This window comes from Botryllus schlosseri, chromosome 10, assembly GCF_051294905.1.
Source record: "Botryllus schlosseri isolate E-star chromosome 10, Bs_hap1, whole genome shotgun sequence".
Taxonomy (NCBI): domain Eukaryota; kingdom Metazoa; phylum Chordata; class Ascidiacea; order Stolidobranchia; family Styelidae; genus Botryllus; species Botryllus schlosseri.
Window position 1 is genome coordinate 11,839,972 of NC_137245.1, and position 23,946 is coordinate 11,863,917.

Genomic DNA, 23,946 nt, shown 5'->3' on the forward strand with positions numbered 1-23,946 from the left:
CGGATGACACGAACGTCTCATAACAATATTGAAAGAGAATGTCATCTCATTGCCTACTGACTGAGTTGGCGACCGCTGATTTAGAAATTAAACTGCACGCAGCAGGACATAAGCTAATGTAAAGTTTTGTCTCTGCCCCACAACGCATTTTCCACTTCATATTTGACCCGTCGGGAAAAATAATTGCACACCCCCGTTCAACAACGATGTCTTCGACGGCAGTTTAACTGATGACATTGATTTACTGCAAAATGTAGGATTCGAGAGAAAACGTAAACACTAAACAGTCTGCATCACAAATAGGGCTGGGCACCATGATTGGAGTGCTCGAATCTGAATCGAGTTAATTTCAATGGTACGAGTCGAGTAGTAAAATACGATTTTTCCAAGTTCTGAAATTATACGCTCCTCGCAACTGAAAGCTGCTGTAACTGAAGAAAGTTACGATATTATGAAAGCGAGCCATTCTGTATCACTCGAGAATAATTGAAAAAGTGGGTTTACCGGATTGAACTCCAAACTGAACAGTGAACAACAATGACTCGGACTCGGACTCGATTCACAACACTTTGACTTGGACTCGACCCTCCACTCACTGAATTGGACTCGGACTTGAATCGGCGGGGAATTGAAAATGACTCGACTTGCCTCGAGTCAAAACTATAAAAATGAGATTGACTGGAGCCTTGTGACTTGGTTACAACCCTGCTCCTTCAACGTAAGCAAATTTAAATAGAGGGCTGTTGTTGCCTTTCCTGAACTAAACCGCTTCCTTTCTATTACGTATTAGACGAGCCAATTCTGATTGGACTGTAATCGACTTGTGTTGTGGTAAATGTAGTTAACTGCATAGTTGTGGTAAATAGTAGCGATGCACATAGCGGTACGTGTATTCTCGCGTGCTTGAGTTTGATGCATGTGTAATGTGCATTCAAAAAGAGAAGTGAGAGTAAAAAGACAGCTTCTCGTTTTTCTCATTTCGTTCTTCCAAAAATTCATCAAGGTAATCGCCTACCCCCAAATCTGAGTTTTATTGACATATCGCGACCCAAGCGGAAAAGATGCAATTCTAATATTAGTATGCTACGTATTTACGAGGATATGCATACACCAGATAAGGGTTCAGACAACCAGCTGTACGCTATGACACATGTTTCACTACAAAAAGTCATTGAAACAGTGAAGGTTGTGTTGTTGTCACGTGATGTTTCTCAATAGTAGTATTATTGCACGAGACTCGTGTTGTGGTCTATGCGTACGTCAATGGTATCATACCTAGCATTGTTAATTCACGAACTCTTTTCATGAATTTTCAGGCTGAAGGGCTTCTGAAGCAATGAAATTAGAGGTCGACCGGGGCCTACGATAACTTACGGCCATATATGGCGCATTCCAGTTGCAACATCGGGGAGGCCGACGTTCGCAAAACAGACATCAGCGATTGCTTACGATTTCGTTTCTCGCAACCAGATCCCTCCCTTAGGATAAGTCTAGCAAAGCCGTATAACAGGCGAAATTAGTACTTTACCAAAGTTACAATTGACAGCGTCCAAGATACAGTTATCCAGTATATCCCCTTATCCACTAATCACACAAATAGACTATATAGCGGTAAGGAATAAACTTGCTAATGATAAGTATTTTAATGCATGGTAAAATCAATTACATCATGTAAAGAATAAATTGAAGTCATTTTCATAAGTAAATACTCGCAAATACAAACACCAAGCTTATGGTTACAAAGATTCGACCTCAAATTCAGCGAATCAAATGGACCAATGATGTAGGCAAGCTACGACTTGCTCAACTGCCGCTTTTTAAAGCCCTTCATAACATCTTTTCTCACAGAGGCATTAACTAACTTCTGCTTGTTATTGTAATATATGTTCACAATGATTCTGTTCGCCAATTTTGAAGCTCGCTCTTGATGACTACAACAGGCAAAGCTTATGGGCCCCCCAAAACGTTGCAAAACATATTCGGCAGCTTCTCTCACTGAGACTTGAGGATGAGAGCAGATGATTGTATCGGAACCATCCAGGATTGAAAAACTGGTTGCAACAAACTTAGCGAGTGGTTCTGAAGGGGCAAGCAATCCCCCACGAGAGAGTAGGTCGAAATATAATGAATTAGTGTCACCGGATTCTTCAACAATTAACTTAGAACATTCCCTGCAATTCAGTTTCTTGAGGACCTTTTTGCCAACGTACCCAGCAACATAATAGGACACCTCCTCACTGTCAGGAGATAAAAATGATCCAGTAATTTCAATCGTCACATCTTCAATTGTTTGTTTGAAATGATCCAAATGAACTGAGCTTTGAACACCAACATCATGCTCCCAGAAATTAATGTCAATTTTCAACATAGAACGGAGCAGTATTATCTTTTCAGAGTTGGTAACTTCTGTTAAACCGACCAGAAAACGCCCCCCACTCATTTGCCTGTACTGCGAGAACCTTCTTTCAATGGGGTCACTTTGGAATTTTCTTGGAATCACATATTCATACCCCTCTGCTAACAAATCTGCCATAAGCAGCGATTGCGACTGCATGGTTCCGATCAGAGCTTTGAATGTTTGCTTGGATAGGCAATAATTTTGAGGGTTGTATCCGTTCCATTTGATCAGCCAATTAGAGAAATCTTGTAGGAAATTGATTTTACCATCATGTGAAACTACTGCATCAGACAATGGATTAGGTGAATATCTGTGACAGGTATTGACAATTGTCCACCAAGCATTAATTAGGCTCAAGAATGAAGCCATATCTTCCCTGTGAGGCAGGCAGCTTTTGCAAGCTGCAATAGTCGATTCGTGGAATGGAGCGAGAGCTAAATTAACATTTTGCTTGTTATTGCCCGGATGCAAAGAGATATACGTCAATTTCGGCGCCTTACGCAAATTCGCATCCAGCTTATCGTCACATTCTCTGATCTTGTGAAGGTCGCTCCATGCAATGAATCCACCCGGAGATGATATTATTGAAGAATTTATGCAGAAGGAGAATGGTGGGAAAACAAATTTCTTGGCTCGGAGCAAATTGTTTCGTATGTTCTTTACAAGATGTACATTATCAAAAAAGAGATACGTTTTTTTCTTGCAGGATGTGTAACGAAAAGAGAACTCATCATTGCTAGGGCAATTTTCTCGCATTATTTCAAATGCTTTCACATTAGATGGATGATTATCTGATACAAGTCCTCGAACGCAAAATCCATTCTCATTGAGAGTGGCAATACAATCCAGTAATTCTTCTGCCAACCATCTTCCCGTAATTTCGGTTTCTGGCAGTGCCTTCACCACGATGGATGTTGATTTTTGAAGAAAATGGACCATCATTACAACAATGCCTTTATATAAGTGACCGCTTTCATCTGCTCCATAATATTTACCACCGTGATATTGAACACCTTTCTGTAAGTACATCTCATCTACCATCAACACTATGTCAGTGGAGATCTCGCCATTTTCTTTCATAACGCCAAGGACTTTAACCGAGTCAACGCTTCCTTTACTGTACCGACTCAAGGTTGACATTGATGGGAAGGGAAAGCTTCTTGTAAGAATTCTATAAGCTTGTGCTGATGTGTACCGGAGTAGGAGCGCGAAACGAATCATTTCGGATGAATACGGAATATGAGCGTGACCATCAGGCTTGTAATATATTAGATTTTGAAGCTCATCCAGTAAATTGTCGGATATTTCGGACATTTTCGAGATATTTCGGGAAGTTAAGTAATGCACCAAACTTAGTCAAAGTAGCATTTGTGCCTTGTGTGAACCAAGGAGGCAGAGGAACATTCTTTCCATCACACTGCAATTTGACATGCAACTTATCGTCAATCTTTATGCTTTTTGAGACTTTTGGGAAATCATTGAATTCCATGTGGTAGTAAATCACATATTCATTATCTCTTTTGTACGTGGTATAGCCTTCTGGAGCGCGGGACTCCGTCAGTAGTAAGGGTACCTGAATTTGTTACGCACCAATCAGAGAGCGCCACGTCATCCTAATTGCCACGCCCATTTTCATGCCCTAAGGGTACATTCATCTGCTACGTCATCTGTGCCACATCATCAAGCGCCACGCCTATAGTGCCACATCATCCATCCATTGCTATATCATCGCTGCATTGATTGCCGCATCTTGATACTTTTCTCAGATATTGTATTATGTGTATTTAGGACTAATATCATCCGTCCATATTTTTTAAACTTTATTTTATGTGTACAAGTTACGGTTTCTGCAGTTTCCACATTTTACGACTTATGATTGCCGCGTCAAATCTTACCTTAGCTAGAATCGACAGATTTTCTATTATGTGTATTTAGGACTATGTATTTAAATTCCTATTCAGATTATACATAAATGCGAAAACTATGATGTCTATGCAAGGCTATATTCTCCGGATAATATTATTAATATCAAAATTCTACACATCATCACTAATTACTTAATATAAAATCCGATTTTGAGCGCTGCGACTTGATAATATGAATCCCTACGCTTCTGATGCATGATTTTTTGTGATAAGGACCCAGGTAACATTCAGAGTCTGCAACGATTGTTTGGGTATACATTATAGCAATACCCCACTAAACTATAGGCGGTTATATTACTCTATTGGTCAGAGATAACTCATCCTTCCATATTTTTAAACTTGATTTTACGTATACAAGTTACGCTCTCTGCAGCCCCACATTTTACGAATTATTTTCATTAGACGCAGGCAAGCGATTCTCCAGTTCGGAGGTACGGAAACAAATCACTCGCATGTGCGCGTTCCGAATAGTCTTGTAGAATTTTCTAAAGTCGTAACAGCTTAGTAGCATATACGCGAATCCCAAGGTGAAAATAATCGAACGAACTATAGCCGCAGGCGTGCGATTCGCAGGGCTTTATTTATACAAACACTTTCGATGCCTGTACGCGAACCCCAGCGTTATAACGATTAGGTCTAATTAGCACGTTCTGAAGCCGTAAATTTAGTCAACATCATTGAGATGTCCATGATTTAAATATGGTGATCGAGTGTGACAATAGCACTCGTCAAGGTTAGACAAACATAACCTTAAACTACTCTCTACTTCACAAAATATAAAGAACGAACACCTTCGCCGCAGGTACGCGATCCCCGACGTTATAATGATAGTGCCAAATTAGCCGCATGAAAGCGAGTCTAATGAATATAACGACAGACACCAAGTTAGTTGAAAAGTAAAACTAATCGTGACCGATGCAAGACGGATTGAAACAGCGCTTTCGCTCGATTCTTGTAGTGACCACATTTCATACGGTTCAGTCCTTTTCATGTCACTAGAATAAGGGTGAATAAACCGACAGTGAAACGCCGCCGACGTCTTATAACGTAATAATGTAAGCTGCGTCGGGTGCTGCTATAATGTTAGGAGCGAATATAGTAGAAAGTCCACGTCTGGACACCTGTAAGCAGCTGCGCATACTACCGTAGTAAAACGCATAGCAGAATTCACGCAAAAGTCGATATTGCTTTGTGATGATTTTGATGTTGTTCCATACCGATTGGGAATATAGGACTCCTAATTCCTTAACTAACTACATAATCCCTAGTAACGTAGTCAGACGCATAACGGAATTTACGCAAATCGGTATTGCTCTGCGATAATTTTGACCACTATGTTTTGATAATAACTTGCTTCCGAGAAATAGATAACATTCATTATACGTTAGATGATACTTTTCCTTTATATTCTATTATGTGTATTTAGGGCTAATGCGACATCACTATGTTGGCGACAGGCCTGATTTGAACACGCTAATTTTGCAAATTAAACTTATCACCCACCACGAACACTCAATGAAGAGCACCCTGGAGCACCCACATAAATGCTCCACAATTTGTGACGTATAATATACTGAGCATATAATAAGCTGACAAAACTGATACTTGAGTACTCCGAAATGAACAAGTATTTTACCTTTACACGACGTTTTTGTAAAATGAATACTAATGGTACGCGAATGATCATAGACTAAGCTTGCTTTCAGAGTTGGAAACTAAATGCATATGAAAATTTAACTATGTTTTCCCCTCACGCATCAGATGTAGGCCTACTCAAGTGTTTATGAGGCGGCGAATAGTTCGAAGGTTGTTGGTATGCAAGGACGTCACATAGAATTGTGGAGTTTTTTGTAAACTATAATCCAGTGATCTATTTTCAATCACTATACTTTTATTAATCTAAACTAAGTACTGTTAGTAGGCAAATCCTAGAAAAGTATCCTCTGATAAAAGCAGGAGTAATTCGTTATCTGTGAAATAAATAGATAGCGCGCAATATGAGCGGTGTTACGATGACTGACAAATACTTTGAAATAATGCATAGAAGTAGCGATTTCGAACTGCGTAAAAAGTTAGTCGAGCTCACGCATTTTCCATTTTCAAAAGTCGACGTTTTTTGTAAAATGAATAATAATTTTAATAAAAAATAAAAAAGAGCGAAAAATTACATTTTATCTCGGAACGCAACAAGAAAAATCGTATGAGCTTGTAAACTACTTATTTATGACATAATAATAATTCTACTTGTACACTTATTCACATTTTATAACACTTTTAGTAATACTTAACGGTTTCAGTTTTAAATAAAACTCGGAATATAAACTAATCGAAAAATTCGGTAACCAATTTCGCGTAGGCTATGCATACAGATGAGGGAAGTTACATCAACGCGTGTTAACTAGTTGTATTATGTAGCTTGTAATTCATGCAAGTTTCGAAATTTCTACACCGAGTCTTTTTAAAGTAGATAGAAACGAAAAACAATTACGCCTAGGCTATGCATACAAATGAGGAAAGTTCCATCAACGCGTGTTAACTAGTTGTATCGAGTTATCGAATGAGTTTTTTCCTTACATCAAAACAACTAGAATGTGTAACTACATTAAAAAACGTTCCTAACCCTTAACGCACCCGCGATAAATCGTACAAGCAACAAGTTTCGAGTAATCGAAATCGCGCCCCCTGAATTCAAAGCTTATTTCGAGATCTAAGCTACTTTGAAAATGAGGATCCTAGGTATTGCTTGAGTTTCATCTATATTTTACAATGCGTTTTCGCGTTCCAGAATGACTTATGTCAATGAAAAATAGCCATTGATCATGGTTTTGTTTTTGAAAGATGTCGCGATGCCGGTGAATTTTATAGTTCTTGTAAAAAGTTGTTTGTACACAATATATGTTTAAAGTAAGTCCTACGCATTCATGATTTCGTCCGAGTTCGTATTTTAGTAATATATACTAATTTACGATAGCGCGTTTGTAACTTGTGCAAGTACAGGAATATCATAGTTCTTGAACCGTGCTCAATGCTTAATAGAGCATTTTTGCTATTTTTCATCGCCATAAGTCATTCTGGACCGCGTAAACGCATCGTACGATATAGATGAAAGTTATGCAAATCCTAGGATCCTCATTTTCAAAGTAGCTAAGATCTCGAAATAAGCTCTGACTTGCTATTCTCCTCAAAGCATGGAATTATCAAGAGTATCACCTTCGATCACTGAAGAAACGGATGAAATTATATTCGAAGCATATTCCTTGACCAGGAATTTTATCATGTACGAACTCGACGGCTCATGCGTTAAGGTAAATACGAAAGCAGAGAGAACCTTACGTCGAGTTGGGGATGAAATATTCGAGCGACATCGAACTGTCCTAAACGCAGTCTCCAAACGTCTCCGCTATTTGCACTTTTTCACATTTTATAACACCTTAAGTAGTACTTAACAGTTTTAGTTTTAAATAAAATACGGAATATAAACTAATCGAAAAATTCGGTTTTTGCGTGCATCTGTTTTGCGGGAGCGTATAGCACGTACCTATACATAGTCAACTTTAATAACTGAATTACCATGCTTAACATTGAATCCCAACTCTAAACTTGATACGTAGATGTAGGACATTATGGCAATGCACCATGCTAAATTTCATCACACATCTAATGATGGAACACCTTTAAAACTAACGCAGTCGAATACCGACTTTTACGCGTATCTGTTTTGCGTGAACTTAGCATACACCTATACATAGTCAATTTTAATAGCAGAATTACCGTGTTAAACATTGAATTCCCACCTTGAAAGTTGGTACGCGGTTATAGGACATTATAAAAATGCACCATACCAAATCCCATCAGACATTTCATGATGGAACAACTTTAAAACTAACGCGGCTCTACATCGACTTTTTGCGTACATCTGTTTTGCGGGAGCGTATAGCACGTACCCATACATAGCCAACTTTAATAACGGAATTACCATGCATTGAATCCCAACTCTAAACTTGATACGTAGTTGTAGGGCATTATGGCTATGCACCATGCTAAATTTCATCACACATCTAATGATGGAACACCTTTGAAACTATCGCAGTCGAATACCGACTTTTACGCATATCTGTTTTTCGTGAACATAGCATATACCCATACATAGTCAATTTTAATAACAGAATTAGCATGCTAAACATTAAATTCTCACCTTGAACGTTGGTACGCAGTTGTAGGACATAATAACAATGCACCATACCAAATTTCGTCAGACATTTCATGATGTAACACCTTCAAAACCAACGCAGTTCTATACAGACTTTTGGCTAAATCTGTTTTTCCGTAGCGTAGCACGTACCTAAACATAGTCAACTTTATTAACGGAATTACCATGTTAATATTCGACTCCCTACCTTGAAACTCGGTACGCAGTTGTAAGACATTATGACAATGCACCATGTCAAATTTTGCAAGTACTTTATCTTTACACGACGTTTTTTGTAAAATGAATACTAATTTTATTGAAAAAATAAAAAATAAAAAAGAGCGAAAAATTACATTATATCCCGGAACGCAACAAGAAAAATCGTATGAATTTGTAAACTACTTGTTCATGACATAATAATAATTCTACTTGTACACTTTTTCACATTTTATAACACTTTAAGTAATACTTAACAGTTTCAGTTTTAAATAAAAGACGGAATATAAACTAATCGAAAAATTCGGTAACCAATTTCGCGTAGGCTATGCATGCATACAAATGAGGAAAGTTACATCAACGCGTGTTAAAGTAGCTGTATCGAGTTATCGAATGATTTTCTCCTTACATCAAAACAACTAGAATGTATAACTAAATTAAAAAACGTATCTAAATGAGCTCCAGGGCATTGTGATTATGCTGCATACCAAATTTCATCACACATTTCATGATGGAACAACTTTAAAACTAACGCAGTTCTATAGCAACTTTTGCCTAAATCTGTTTTCGGTAGCGTGTACATATACATAGTCAGATTTAATAACAGAATTATCATGCTAATATGTGACTCCTCACCTTGAAACTTGGTACGTAGTTGTAGGACATTGTGCTTATGCAGCATACCAAATTTCCTCACGCATTTCATAATGGAACAACTTTAAAACTAACGCGGTTCTACATCGACTTTTTGCGTACATCTGTTTTGCGTGGGGGCGTATAGCACGTACCTATACATAGTTAACTTTAACAACGGAATTACCATGCTTAACATTGAATCCCAACTCGAAACTTGATACGTAGTTGTAGAACATTATGGCAATGCACCATGCTAAATTTCATCACACATCTAATGATGGAACACCTTTAAAACTAACGCAGTCGAATACCGACTTTTACGCATATCTGTTTTGCGTGAACATAGCATATACCTATACATAGTCAATTTTAATAGCAGAATTACCGTGTTAAACATTGAATTCCCACCTTGAAAGTTGGTACGCGGTTATAGGAGATTATAACAATTCACCATACCAAATCCCATCACACATTTCATGATGGAACAACTTTAAAACTAACGCGGCTCTACATCGACTTTTTGCGTACATCTGTTTTGTGGGAGCGTATAGCACGTAGCCTACCCATACATAGCCAACTTTAATAACGGAATTACCATGCTTAACATTGAATCCCAACTCGAAACTTGATACGTAGTTATAGGACATTATGGCAATTCACCATGCTAAATTTCATCACACATCTAATGGTGGAACACCTTTGAAACTATCGCAGTCGAATACCAACTTTTACGCATATCTGTTTTTCGTGAACATAGCATATACCCATACATAGTCAATTTTAATAACAGAATTAGCATGCTAAACATTAAATTCTCACCTTGAACGTTGATACGCGGTTGTAGGACATAATAACAATGCACCATACCAAATTTCGTCAGACATTTCATGATGTAACACCTTTAAAACTAACGCAGTTCTATACCAACTTCGCGTGAATCTGTTTGCGGGAGCGTAGCACGTACCTATGCGTGATCAACTTTAGTGATGGAATTACATATGTAATTAAGTTTCAACACTTTTACAATGATTCGTCTTGCTTCCTATAACATCCCACTCGAGAAAATGCGTCGTAGGATATAGATGAAACTAGCACAACTCATCAAGACCGCTGAAAACAGTACATTTCAACATTTAGTAGCAGTAAATTTCTAGTAAAGTACAAGACGTGATGATTTCCGAGTGAGTTAAAAAGTAAGTATTGCAGGTATAGTTTACCTGAAAACCGAATACTCTGAAATAGAAGTAGATGCAGTGTAAATAGTTAATCACTTGATTAAGTTTAGTGCAAGCAGATAAAACCTATACTTGAGTAGTACAAAATGCACGAGTACTTCGCTATCGCCTCCCTCCACGTAATAAGTTTCTACGGTTTAAGACTGCTTTTACCGATACTCGTCGGCTTCAGTTTTAGATAGAATTCGGAAACCAAATAATTTCATAAACATAAGCTAATTTAATGAATTTCCTCGAATGTACTATGCCGCGCTGATAAGATTAATTATAATATACTTATCATGTTACAGCGATTTTTCTAGCGTAGAAAATCTTTAAAATGTAGTAAGCAGGCCAAATGAAGATATTCGTTGAGCTGAATAAACATAAAAAATACTCTAGACTACTTTATCGGTACTTTACAGTTACAGTTTTAGATAAAATTTGTCCCTTTCACCTATAATTACAACTCCTCGCTATCTAAACATGTTTAGAATATATTATTTGCGATGATACGAACCCGTGAAGTACTCAAGTTGCTTTTCGTAGGATATAGATGAAACTGACAACACTCACCAAGACCAGTGATCCACTGAAAAAAGTAAATTGTAGCAGTAAAGTCCCACTAAAGTACAAGAAGTAATGATTTCCCAGTTAGTTAAAAAGTAAGTATTGAGGTATAGTTTGGTCGAAAAAGCGAAAAACTCTGAAATAGAAGTAGATGCAGTGTAAATAGGTAATCACCTCATTAAGTATAGCGCAAGCAGGCCAAACCTATACTTAAGTACTGCAAATGTACAAGTACTTCGCTATGTTCTCCTTCCACGTAAAAAGTGACTAGGTTTTAGAGTACTTTATCGGTACTCGACAGTTTCAGTGTTAGATAAAATTTGGTAAGACTTTAAATTTTAAAGTAGTTTGAGCTTACGTTTGTATCACCTTGACAAGTAACATTATCAGACATGAAAATGATACTATCACCGAATATAGAAGTTAACACGCGTCAATGTGTTTCGGAATTCACGAGAAATTGCTTACTAAGAGAAGTATATTGTTGTATACACAATAGTGGAGAGAATATTTAAAATGTAGTAAGCAGGCCGATGGGTATTCGTTTAGTTGTATAGGCATAAAAAACATTCCCGCGCGCGTCTTAGTATTAGGTGGTAGGGTTAGGAAGTGTTTTGTTTAAGAGCGCGCGGGAATGTTTTTTATGCCTATACAACTAAACGAATACCCATCGGCCTGCTTACTACATTTTAAATATTCTCTCCACTATTGTGTATACAACAATATACTTCTCTTAGTAAGCAATTTCTCGTGAATTCCGAAACACATTGACGCGTGTTAACTTCTATATTCGGTGATAGTATCATTTTCATGTCTGATAATGTTACTTGTCAAGGTGATACAAACGTAAGCTCAAACTACTTTAAAATTTAAAGTCTTACCAAATTTTATCTAACACTGAAACTGTCGAGTACCGATAAAGTACTCTAAAACCTAGTCACTTTTTACGTGGAAGGAGAACATAGCGAAGTACTTGTACATTTGCAGTACTTAAGTATAGGTTTGGCCTGCTTGCGCTATACTTAATGAGGTGATTACCTATTTACACTGCATCTACTTCTATTTCAGAGTTTTTCGCTTTTTCGACCAAACTATACCTCAATACTTACTTTTTAACTAACTGGGAAATCATTACTTCTTGTACTTTAGTGGGACTTTACTGCTACAATTTACTTTTTTCAGTGGATCACTGGTCTTGGTGAGTGTTGTCAGTTTCATCTATATCCTACGAAAAGCAACTTGAGTACTTCACGGGTTCGTATCATCGCAAATAATATATTCTAAACATGTTTAGATAGCGAGGAGTTGTAATTATAGGTGAAAGGGACAAATTTTATCTAAAACTGTAACTGTAAAGTACCGATAAAGTAGTCTAGAGTATTTTTTATGTTTATTCAGCTCAACGAATATCTTCATTTGGCCTGCTTACTACATTTTAAAGATTTTCTACGCTAGAAAAATCGCTGTAACATGATAAGTATATTATAATTAATCTTATCAGCGCGGCATAGTACATTCGAGTAAATTCATTAAATTAGCTTATGTTTATGAAATTATTTGGTTTCCGAATTCTATCTAAAACTGAAGCCGACGAGTATCGGTAAAAGCAGTCTTAAACCGTAGAAACTTATTACGTGGAGGGAGGCGATAGCGAAGTACTCGTGCATTTTGTACTACTCAAGTATAGGTTTTATCTGCTTGCACTAAACTTAATCAAGTGATTAACTATTTACACTGCATCTACTTCTATTTCAGAGTATTCGGTTTTCAGGTAAACTATACCTGCAATACTTACTTTTTAACTCACTCGGAAATCATCACGTCTTGTACTTTACTAGAAATTTACTGCTACTAAATGTTGAAATGTACTGTTTTCAGCGGTCTTGATGAGTTGTGCTAGTTTCATCTATATCCTACGACGCATTTTCTCGAGTGGGATGTTATAGGAAGCAAGACGAATCATTGTAAAAGTGTTGAAACTTAATTACATATGTAATTCCATCACTAAAGTTGATCACGCATAGGTACGTGCTACGCTCCCGCAAACAGATTCACGCGAAGTTGGTATAGAACTGCGTTAGTTTTAAAGGTGTTACATCATGAAATGTCTGACGAAATTTGGTATGGTGCATTGTTATTATGTCCTACAACCGCGTATCAACGTTCAAGGTGAGAATTTAATGTTTAGCATGCTAATTCTGTTATTAAAATTGACTATGTATGGGTATATGCTATGTTCACGAAAAACAGATATGCGTAAAAGTTGGTATTCGACTGCGATAGTTTCAAAGGTGTTCCACCATTAGATGTGTGATGAAATTTAGCATGGTGAATTGCCATAATGTCCTATAACTACGTATCAAGTTTCGAGTTGGGATTCAATGTTAAGCATGGTAATTCCGTTATTAAAGTTGGCTATGTATGGGTAGGCTACGTGCTATACGCTCCCACAAAACAGATGTACGCAAAAAGTCGATGTAGAGCCGCGTTAGTTTTAAAGTTGTTCCATCATGAAATGTGTGATGGGATTTGGTATGGTGAATTGTTATAATCTCCTATAACCGCGTACCAACTTTCAAGGTGGGAATTCAATGTTTAACACGGTAATTCTGCTATTAAAATTGACTATGTATAGGTATATGCTATGTTCACGCAAAACAGATATGCGTAAAAGTCGGTATTCGACTGCGTTAGTTTTAAAGGTGTTCCATCATTAGATGTGTGATGAAATTTAGCATGGTGCATTGCCATAATGTTCTACAACTACGTATCAAGTTTCGAGTTGGGATTCAATGTTAAGCATGGTAATTCCGTTGTTAAAGTTAACTATGTATAGGTACGTGCTATACGCCCCCACGCAAAACAGATGTACGCAAAAAGTCGATGTAGAACCGCGTTAGTTTTAAAGTTGTTCCATTATGAAATGCGTGAGGAAATTTGGTATGCTGCATAATCACAATGTCCTACAACTACGTACCAAGTTTCAAGGTGAGGAGTCACATATTAGCATGATAATTCTGTTATTAAATCTGACTATGTATATGTACACGCTACCGAAAACAGATTTAGGCAAAAGTTGCTATAGAACTGCGTTAGTTTTAAAGTTGTTCCATCATGAAATGTGTGATGAAATTTGGTATGCAGCATAATCACAATGCCCTGGAGCTCATTTAGATACGTTTTTTAATTTAGTTATACATTCTAGTTGTTTTGATGTAAGGAGAAAATCATTCGATAACTCGATACAGCTACTTTAACACGCGTTGATGTAACTTTCCTCATTTGTATGCATGCATAGCCTACGCGAAATTGGTTACCGAATTTTTCGATTAGTTTATATTCCGTCTTTTATTTAAAACTGAAACTGTTAAGTATTACTTAAAGTGTTATAAAATGTGAAAAAGTGTACAAGTAGAATTATTATTATGTCATGAACAAGTAGTTTACAAATTCATACGATTTTTCTTGTTGCGTTCCGGGATATAATGTAATTTTTCGCTCTTTTTTATTTTTTATTTTTTCAATAAAATTAGTATTCATTTTACAAAAAACGTCGTGTAAAGATAAAGTACTTGCAAAATTTGACATGGTGCATTGTCATAATGTCTTACAACTGCGTACCGAGTTTCAAGGTAGGGAGTCGAATATTAACATGGTAATTCCGTTAATAAAGTTGACTATGTTTAGGTACGTGCTACGCTACGGAAAAACAGATTTAGCCAAAAGTCTGTATAGAACTGCGTTGGTTTTGAAGGTGTTACATCATGAAATGTCTGACGAAATTTGGTATGGTGCATTGTTATTATGTCCTACAACTGCGTACCAACGTTCAAGGTGAGAATTTAATGTTTAGCATGCTAATTCTGTTATTAAAATTGACTATGTATGGGTATATGCTATGTTCACGAAAAACAGATATGCGTAAAAGTCGGTATTCGACTGCGATAGTTTCAAAGGTGTTCCATCATTAGATGTGTGATGAAATTTAGCATGGTGCATAGCCATAATGCCCTACAACTACGTATCAAGTTTAGAGTTGGGATTCAATGCATGGTAATTCCGTTATTAAAGTTGGCTATGTATGGGTACGTGCTATACGCTCCCGCAAAACAGATGTACGCAAAAAGTCGATGTAGAGCCGCGTTAGTTTTAAAGTTGTTCCATCATGAAATGTCTGATGGGATTTGGTATGGTGCATTTTTATAATGTCCTATAACCGCGTACCAACTTTCAAGGTGGGAATTCAATGTTTAACACGGTAATTCTGCTATTAAAATTGACTATGTATAGGTATATGCTAAGTTCACGCAAAACAGATACGCGTAAAAGTCGGTATTCGACTGCGTTAGTTTTAAAGGTGTTCCATCATTAGATGTGTGATGAAATTTAGCATGGTGCATTGCCATAATGTCCTACATCTACGTATCAAGTTTAGAGTTGGGATTCAATGTTAAGCATGGTAATTCAGTTATTAAAGTTGACTATGTATAGGTACGTGCTATACGCTCCCGCAAAACAGATGCACGCAAAAACCGAATTTTTCGATTAGTTTATATTCCGTATTTTATTTAAAACTAAAACTGTTAAGTACTACTTAAGGTGTTATAAAATGTGAAAAAGTGCAAATAGCGGAGACGTTTGGAGACTGCGTTTAGGACAGTTCGATGTCGCTCGAATATTTCATCCCCAACTCGACGTAAGGTTCTCTCTGCTTTCGTATTTACCTTAACGCATGAGCCGTCGAGTTCGTACATGATAAAATTCCTGGTCAAGGAATATGCTTCGAATATAATTTCATCCGTTTCTTCAGTGATCGAAGGTGATACTCTTGATAATTCCATGCTTTGAGGAGAATAGCAAGTCAGAGCTTATTTCGAGATCTTAGCTACTTTGAAAATGAGGATCCTAGGATTTGCATAACTTTCATCTATATCGTACGATGCGTTTAGGCGGTCCAGAATGACTTATGGCGATGAAAAATAGCAAAAATGCTCTATTAAGCATTGAGCACGGTTCAAGAACTATGATATTCCTGTACTTGCACAAGTTACAAACGCGCTATCGTAAATTAGTATATATTACTAAAATACGAACTCGGACGAAATCATGAATGCGTAGGACTTACTTTAAACATATATTGTGTACAAACAACTTTTTACAAGAACTATAAAATTCACCGGCATCGCGACATCTTTCAAAAACAAAACCATGATCAATGGCTATTTTTCATTGACATAAGTCATTCTGGAACGCGAAAACGCATTGTAAAATATAGATGAAACTCAAGCAAATCCTAGGATCCTCATTTTCAAAGTAGCTTAGATCTCGAAATAAGCTTTGAATTCAGGGGGCGCGATTTCGATTACTCGAAACTTGTTGCTTGTACGATTTATCGCGGGTGCGTTAAGGGTTAGGAACGTTTTTTAATGTAGTTACACATTCTAGTTGTTTTGATGTAAGGAAAAAACTCATTCGATAACTCGATACAACTAGTTAACACGCGTTGATGGAACTTTCCTCATTTGTATGCATAGCCTAGGCGTAATTGTTTTTCGTTTCTATCTACTTTAAAAAGACTCGGTGTAGAAATTTCGAAACTTGCATGAATTACAAGCTACATAATACAACTAGTTAACACGCGTTGATGTAACTTCCCTCATCTGTATGCATAGCCTACGCGAAATTGGTTACCGAATTTTTCGATTAGTTTATATTCCGAGTTTTATTTAAAACTGAAACCGTTAAGTATTACTAAAAGTGTTATAAAATGTGAATAAGTGTACAAGTAGAATTATTATTATGTCATAAATAAGTAGTTTACAAGCTCATACGATTTTTCTTGTTGCGTTCCGAGATAAAATGTAATTTTTCGCTCTTTTTTATTTTTTATCAAAATTATTATTCATTTTACAAAAAACGTCGACTTTTGAAAATGGAAAATGCGTGAGCTCGACTAACTTTTTACGCAGTTCGAAATCGCTACTTCTATGCATTATTTCAAAGTATTTGTCAGTCATCGTAACACCGCTCATATTGCGCGCTATCTATTTATTTCACAGATAACGAATTACTCCTGCTTTTATCAGAGGATACTTTTCTAGGATTTGCCTACTAACAGTACTTAGTTTAGATTAATAAAAGTATAGTGATTGAAAATAGATCACTGGATTATAGTTTACAGAAAACTCCACAATTCTATGTGACGTCCTTGCATACCAACAACCTTCGAACTATTCGCCGCCTCATAAACACTTGAGTAGGCCTACATCTGATGCGTGAGGGGAAAACATAGTTAAATTTTCATATGCATTTAGTTTCCAACTCTGAAAGCAAGCTTAGTCTATGATCATTCGCGTACCATTAGTATTCATTTTACAAAAACGTCGTGTAAAGGTAAAATACTTGTTCATTTCGGAGTACTCAAGTATCAGTTTTGTCAGCTTATTATATGCTCAGTATATTATACGTCACAAATTGTGGAGCATTTATGTGGGTGCTCCAGGGTGCTCTTCATTGAGTGTTCGTGGTGGGTGATAAGTTTAATTTGCAAAATTAGCGTGTTCAAATCAGGCCTGTCGCCAACATAGTGATGTCGCATTAGCCCTAAATACACATAATAGAATATAAAGGAAAAGTATCATCTAACGTATAATGAATGTTATCTATTTCTCGGAAGCAAGTTATTATCAAAACATAGTGGTCAAAATTATCGCAGAGCAATACCGATTTGCGTAAATTCCGTTATGCGTCTGACTACGTTACTAGGGATTATGTAGTTAGTTAAGGAATTAGGAGTCCTATATTCCCAATCGGTATGGAACAACATCAAAATCATCACAAAGCAATATCGACTTTTGCGTGAATTCTGCTATGCGTTTTACTACGGTAGTATGCGCAGCTGCTTACAGGTGTCCAGACGTGGACTTTCTACTATATTCGCTCCTAACATTATAGCAGCACCCGACGCAGCTTACATTATTACGTTATAAGACGTCGGCGGCGTTTCACTGTCGGTTTATTCACCCTTATTCTAGTGACATGAAAAGGACTGAACCGTATGAAATGTGGTCACTACAAGAATCGAGCGAAAGCGCTGTTTCAATCCGTCTTGCATCGGTCACGATTAGTTTTACTTTTCAACTAACTTGGTGTCTGTCGTTATATTCATTAGACTCGCTTTCATGCGGCTAATTTGGCACTATCATTATAACGTCGGGGATCGCGTACCTGCGGCGAAGGTGTTCGTTCTTTATATTTTGTGAAGTAGAGAGTAGTTTAAGGTTATGTTTGTCTAACCTTGACGAGTGCTATTGTCACACTCGATCACCATATTTAAATCATGGACATCTCAATGATGTTGACTAAATTTACGGCTTCAGAACGTGCTAATTAGACCTAATCGTTATAACGCTGGGGTTCGCGTACAGGCATCGAAAGTGTTTGTATAAATAAAGCCCTGCGAATCGCACGCCTGCGGCTATAGTTCGTTCGATTATTTTCACCTTGGGATTCGCGTATATGCTACTAAGCTGTTACGACTTTAGAAAATTCTACAAGACTATTCGGAACGCGCACATGCGAGTGATTTGTTTCCGTACCTCCGAACTGGAGAATCGCTTGCCTGCGTCTAATGAAAATAATTCGTAAAATGTGGGGCTGCAGAGAGCGTAACTTGTATACGTAAAATCAAGTTTAAAAATATGGAAGGATGAGTTATCTCTGACCAATAGAGTAATATAACCGCCTATAGTTTAGTGGGGTATTGCTATAATGTATACCCAAACAATCGTTGCAGACTCTGAATGTTACCTGGGTCCTTATCACAAAAAATCATGCATCAGAAGCGTAGGGATTCATATTATCAAGTCGCAGCGCTCAAAATCGGATTTTATATTAAGTAATTAGTGATAATGTGTAGAATTTTGATATTAATAATATTATCCGGAGAATATAGCCTTGCATAGACATCATAGTTTTCGCATTTATGTATAATCTGAATAGGAATTTAAATACATAGTCCTAAATACACATAATAGAAAATCTGTCGATTCTAGCTAAGGTAAGATTTGACGCGGCAATCATAAGTCGTAAAATGTGGAAACTGCAGAAACCGTAACTTGTACACATAAAATAAAGTTTAAAAAATATGGACGGATGATATTAGTCCTAAATACACATAATACAATATCTGAGAAAAGTATCAAGATGCGGCAATCAATGCAGCGATGATATAGCAATGGATGGATGATGTGGCACTATAGGCGTGGCGCTTGATGATGTGGCACAGATGACGTAGCAGATGAATGTACCCTTAGGGCATGAAAATGGGCGTGGCAATTAGGATGACGTGGCGCTCTCTGATTGGTGCGTAACAAATTCAGGTACCCTTACTACTTCCGTCAAATCTGATAAGCTGCTTATTTTGTCAGCCAGCTGGAAATCTTTCAACTCATCTTTCTGAAATACCCTTTGCTTCGGTGGTTTTCTGCAAAGAGTCACAGTCGGGATCAGTGAACGCCGCTGCAGCTCCTGCTCGGATCTAATGGAAGGGACTGGTTTTTCGTCCCAACGTAAATTTTTTCGCGAGTCAAAGTCTTTGATGTACTTTGATTCCAAGTGTAGAACACAAATTACAGAATTCGTAGTCGGCTCCCAATCGCGCCTATTCACAAAAGATATCCATTTTTTTCGTAACTCCAAATCATAAAATGGAAAGCGAAATGACGAAACCTTTTTCCCAGTTGTCAAATATCCAGACTTACAGCCATAAACACAGCATTTGTTAACCATTATTATGCCTTAAGTTAATCCTGCATTCCAAGTATACAGACAGTCGAAATTCGCTGTCAGGAAGGCCGCATGAGATATCACCATTTATATACATTTAAATTTCATCAAGGCAATGGAACCACGCCGAAATAGCCTTCAAAGTCTGAAAATCGCCATTGTTATAAACAATCGCAGCGACGCAGCACAATAAATATAACAATGGCCCTTGCGTGCTTGCGATTGTTCACTGTTCAGGACAATGCCGATTTTCGTACTTTAAGGTGCATTTCGTGGGAGTTCCGTTGCCCTGATCAGATTTTAATGTATATTTTTGAAACCAGCGCGACAGTAGCTTTCAGATAAGATCAACTTTATTAAATTTGAGCGTCGGTCGGTCGTCACCTATGGCAGTGGTTCTCAACCTTTTTCACCTCGCGGACCGGTAAAATTTCCAAAAATGTCTGGCGGACCGGTGAACTTTCAAAATTGAAATGAAGCCAATATGTAAAGTATGCAACCGTTTTTTGCAATTTTAATATGCTAGAATGTGACATTTAGAGGGTTTTAATCGTAATTAATTATCTTCTTGATGGCATCCATGTGATTTTATGGTAGTGAGTTTGCTGAGTCGAGATAAAATTGCCTTGTCAAGATAAACGTGCTACAGCCGAGAGTCGTTTACAGTCTTTCGCGCCGAAGGCCGTGGTCTTAACCGTCCACGCCAACACGAATAATATTCTTCTCTTTGACAATATCGAGAGAAAAAGCGTTTCGGAGTAGAACCAATAGCACCTTGTCGTGCTACCTTGCTCATTGCACACTGCCACCAGACGCAGGCTACTCTGGCAACTACGAAAACAATGCGTGCCGCAAGACAACACCTTACAGCAGATGTACCGGCCTTGCGCAAACCCAGGCCGAAAAATTACCTCGTCAGCTCACCCCAAAAACACTGGTCTTGGGCCCACACAGGGCGATAAGCCAAACTTCCGAGGGATTCACCCCCAGACCCTACAGTTGGGTGGTTGTTTTCACCTGTACTTGGGAGCACATTCATTCTACTCAGTGTAAGCAGAAAGTTTATGCACCTTAATCGCGCCAATAGCGAAAATTTCCGATCATTCATGACTGAATCGGTATTCTCGCTGCAGAATTTTTGGCACAACTTTCGGAGTCCCATGTTAGCCTGAACTTGTGTTGGTACGTCGCGGCGCTGTAATGGCTGACGCGGAAATGCCTATTTATATAAATCATGCGTATTTCTCGGAAAAGGGCACCTATAAGCATGGCATTTAGTGACACTAAATCGCGCAAAGCGCGAAAAGAAGTTGTAAAATGTTTACAAAAGTTTCAAAAAATTCACACTATGATTTATGTCCATTTGCAAAATAATTGTGGGATCTTTTCAAGCTCGGCCCCTCTCGAATTGGGCGGTTTGGGGGGTCCCAGTTACGGTCCTGCCCGAAATGAATAAAACAAAAACGAATGATCGCACAAACTGCGCTGTTTAATGATGAGTCAGCTCGTATATATATTATCTGTACTTGTCGCCTTCAACATTCCATCTTGAAATTAAGGTATAAAATTGTAATATACCCCGCGGACCGGCAGGAATGTCGTCGCGGACCGGCACCGGTCCGCGGACCGGCGGTTGAGAACCACTGACCTATGGGATAAGCAATTATTATGCTGCGTTCTTATTGCTGAGCAGTAACTGACTCTGGGCAAGCAAGCGTGACGATGGGTGTTGCGTATCTATCCGTAGGTTAGTTATCTATCGTCAGATAACCTAGAATGCACTGTACGCCTATGTACAAGCTAACGTATTTCTATTTTCCTTCTCGTGAAAGGTGATCACAGCTAAACAGCAAATCGTTGACCACACAGTCAATGCCGTGCCATCCATTTATCAGATTGTCGCCGTGACCAAGCCACGAACGATGGCGTTGTTGTTGTTTGTGATATTCATGGTGTGTGTCAACTGCTATGGTCATTTACACCAGGCCAATATTCTGCATTTTTATTTCGTGGCTGCCGACTTGTGCCACTGCCCACTTCTAGGCTTTTATAAGACACCGCTTACCTTTTTTCTCCAGCTCCTCGTTTCAAAAATTGCCTGGGTCTGGCGCCCCCTGTTTTAAGGAATGTAGTAAAAACAATGGGTAAGTGCTGGAAGTCCGGTTTCGGGTTGGACATCACTAGTGGACCACTCGACTAATTGACGGTATTATTGTATGTGCTATTTCGGGATCAAATCCAGGTTGTTATAACAGCACCGGCTAAGGCCTACGCGCCCGTAGCATTTTGTTCGAGATCGATGTACACATCCCGAATTCTCCTCTGCGATTGACAATAAGGGGAAGGTAATTGTATTGGGTTTTGTTTTATTGCTTTGTATGACTACTAAATCAACTGAGAATGTGGTAGAGATTTGCTCACAATAATTTAGTACTCCACCAACGCTCTTAACTTTAACATGAATGGGAGTAACAAAACCGAGCAGTATCATCCTTTATGATACGATGAAGATATATTCTGACAATTTAATATTGTAGCTCTCAATTAATCATTTCGGCCAAAAAGCTTCAAAACATCTTTAATGTACGAATAGCATCACTCTCAATAGTTGTACAGTAGCCTACAGTGCCTTTTCGATTTCGACACGCAGTGCGCTCCAGGACACAATACCTATAGTTCAAAACATTTTGTGGAAAATAACCCGAGCTACCAGTATAAGTATCATTTCAAAACACCACAAAACTGCGATGCAATGAAAAGATTGGAAGGTGTCGAAACAACTTGGAGTAGCTAGCGTGACGGGAGTGTTATAGCGGGGAATTGGCGATCCAAAAGTACGCCAAATTCATTTTATATGAATTAAAATAAACCACTGCATTCACGGAAACATGGTCGGTGGATATTTCGCGATGAGCTCAACGAAGAACGTTGTGATTTGACCGATTTTGTCGATTGTTAGTTTGCAATGAGAACTCAGGGATATATAGAACTATTGTACTACTTTATATTCATATGTCCTTACTACTCCATCTACTGCGAGGCCATTTTTCTTCAGCGCTACCCATACCGCCCCCTAAGCCCAGCGCCTCCCATTTTGCCCCCGGAGCGTTTCCGCCCCTTCAAAATCCAAATCCTCCCTGGGGAGCGCTGAAGACAAGTTTAAGACCCACTGCACTATACAGTATCTCGCCACTAACGAGCGCGTTGATTGCGATACGTCGTGTTAGTTCTCGAATTACGAGAGTTTACGTTAGGTCAAAGCGCCATTGCGTCAGGCCGCAAAATGTTTTGAAATACCACTTTTGGCACTATGCGGTAATGGCATTCGAAAGAGCTCATTTCCGATGGGAGAGATTCTGATTTAACGCAATATTTTGTAGTATCCCATCGGATTCCAAGGTCAGGTTTTATCAACTTCTGCGGTTACTTCCTATTCAAATGCGTAGATAATATTGCGTAACATTTGTCCGCGCCGTTACCAGTGTGTATCGTTACTATATACGCATATAGCCGGGATGCGCAGGCCTGCTTCATGCGCGAGCCGCATATCGAAAATTTTAGCTTTAAAAGAGCCACGACACGAAAATTCAAAATACGGATTTGTGACGTCACAACGAACGGTAGGCTATCGAATGAACTTTATTTGGTTGTGGGGATACGATTAGGGCTGGGCACAATGATTCGAGTACTCGAATCTGAATCGAGTATAAATTTTGATGATTCGAGTCGAGTAGTAAAAGATGATTTTTTTGAGTACTAAAATTATACGCACCTCGCAATTAAAAGTTAATTTACTAACGAGAATTATAGTTTTGATACTATTTTCTACTGAAGAAGCCTTTGGAACCGTGATTGGCCGTGTCGCAGCATACGAGAAATAGTACAAATCTACGAACCTTACTGGAAATAACACATTTTTGAAGTCATGATCATCTCACAACATTGTCACAAAGTGAAATGATATCAGTATAGTCGAAAAAATACCAAAGTATCATTAATGTGACCGATAGC

General features: G+C 38.1%; 2 long non-coding RNA genes across 2 annotated transcripts in view; one reads left to right on the forward strand and one right to left on the reverse strand.

Moving 5' to 3' along the window:
• The window catches only part of LOC145448503 (uncharacterized), a 224,735-nt gene that overhangs the window by 172,242 nt on the left and 28,547 nt on the right, over positions 1–23,946 (forward strand). The window lies entirely within an intron of this gene.
• On the reverse strand, positions 3,483–20,010 carry LOC145448933 (uncharacterized). The gene is made up of 2 exons (XR_013918071.1): positions 19,543–20,010; positions 3,483–3,950 (listed from the first exon to the last, which is right to left on the reverse strand). It is a non-coding gene; the product is annotated as an uncharacterized LOC145448933 (long non-coding RNA).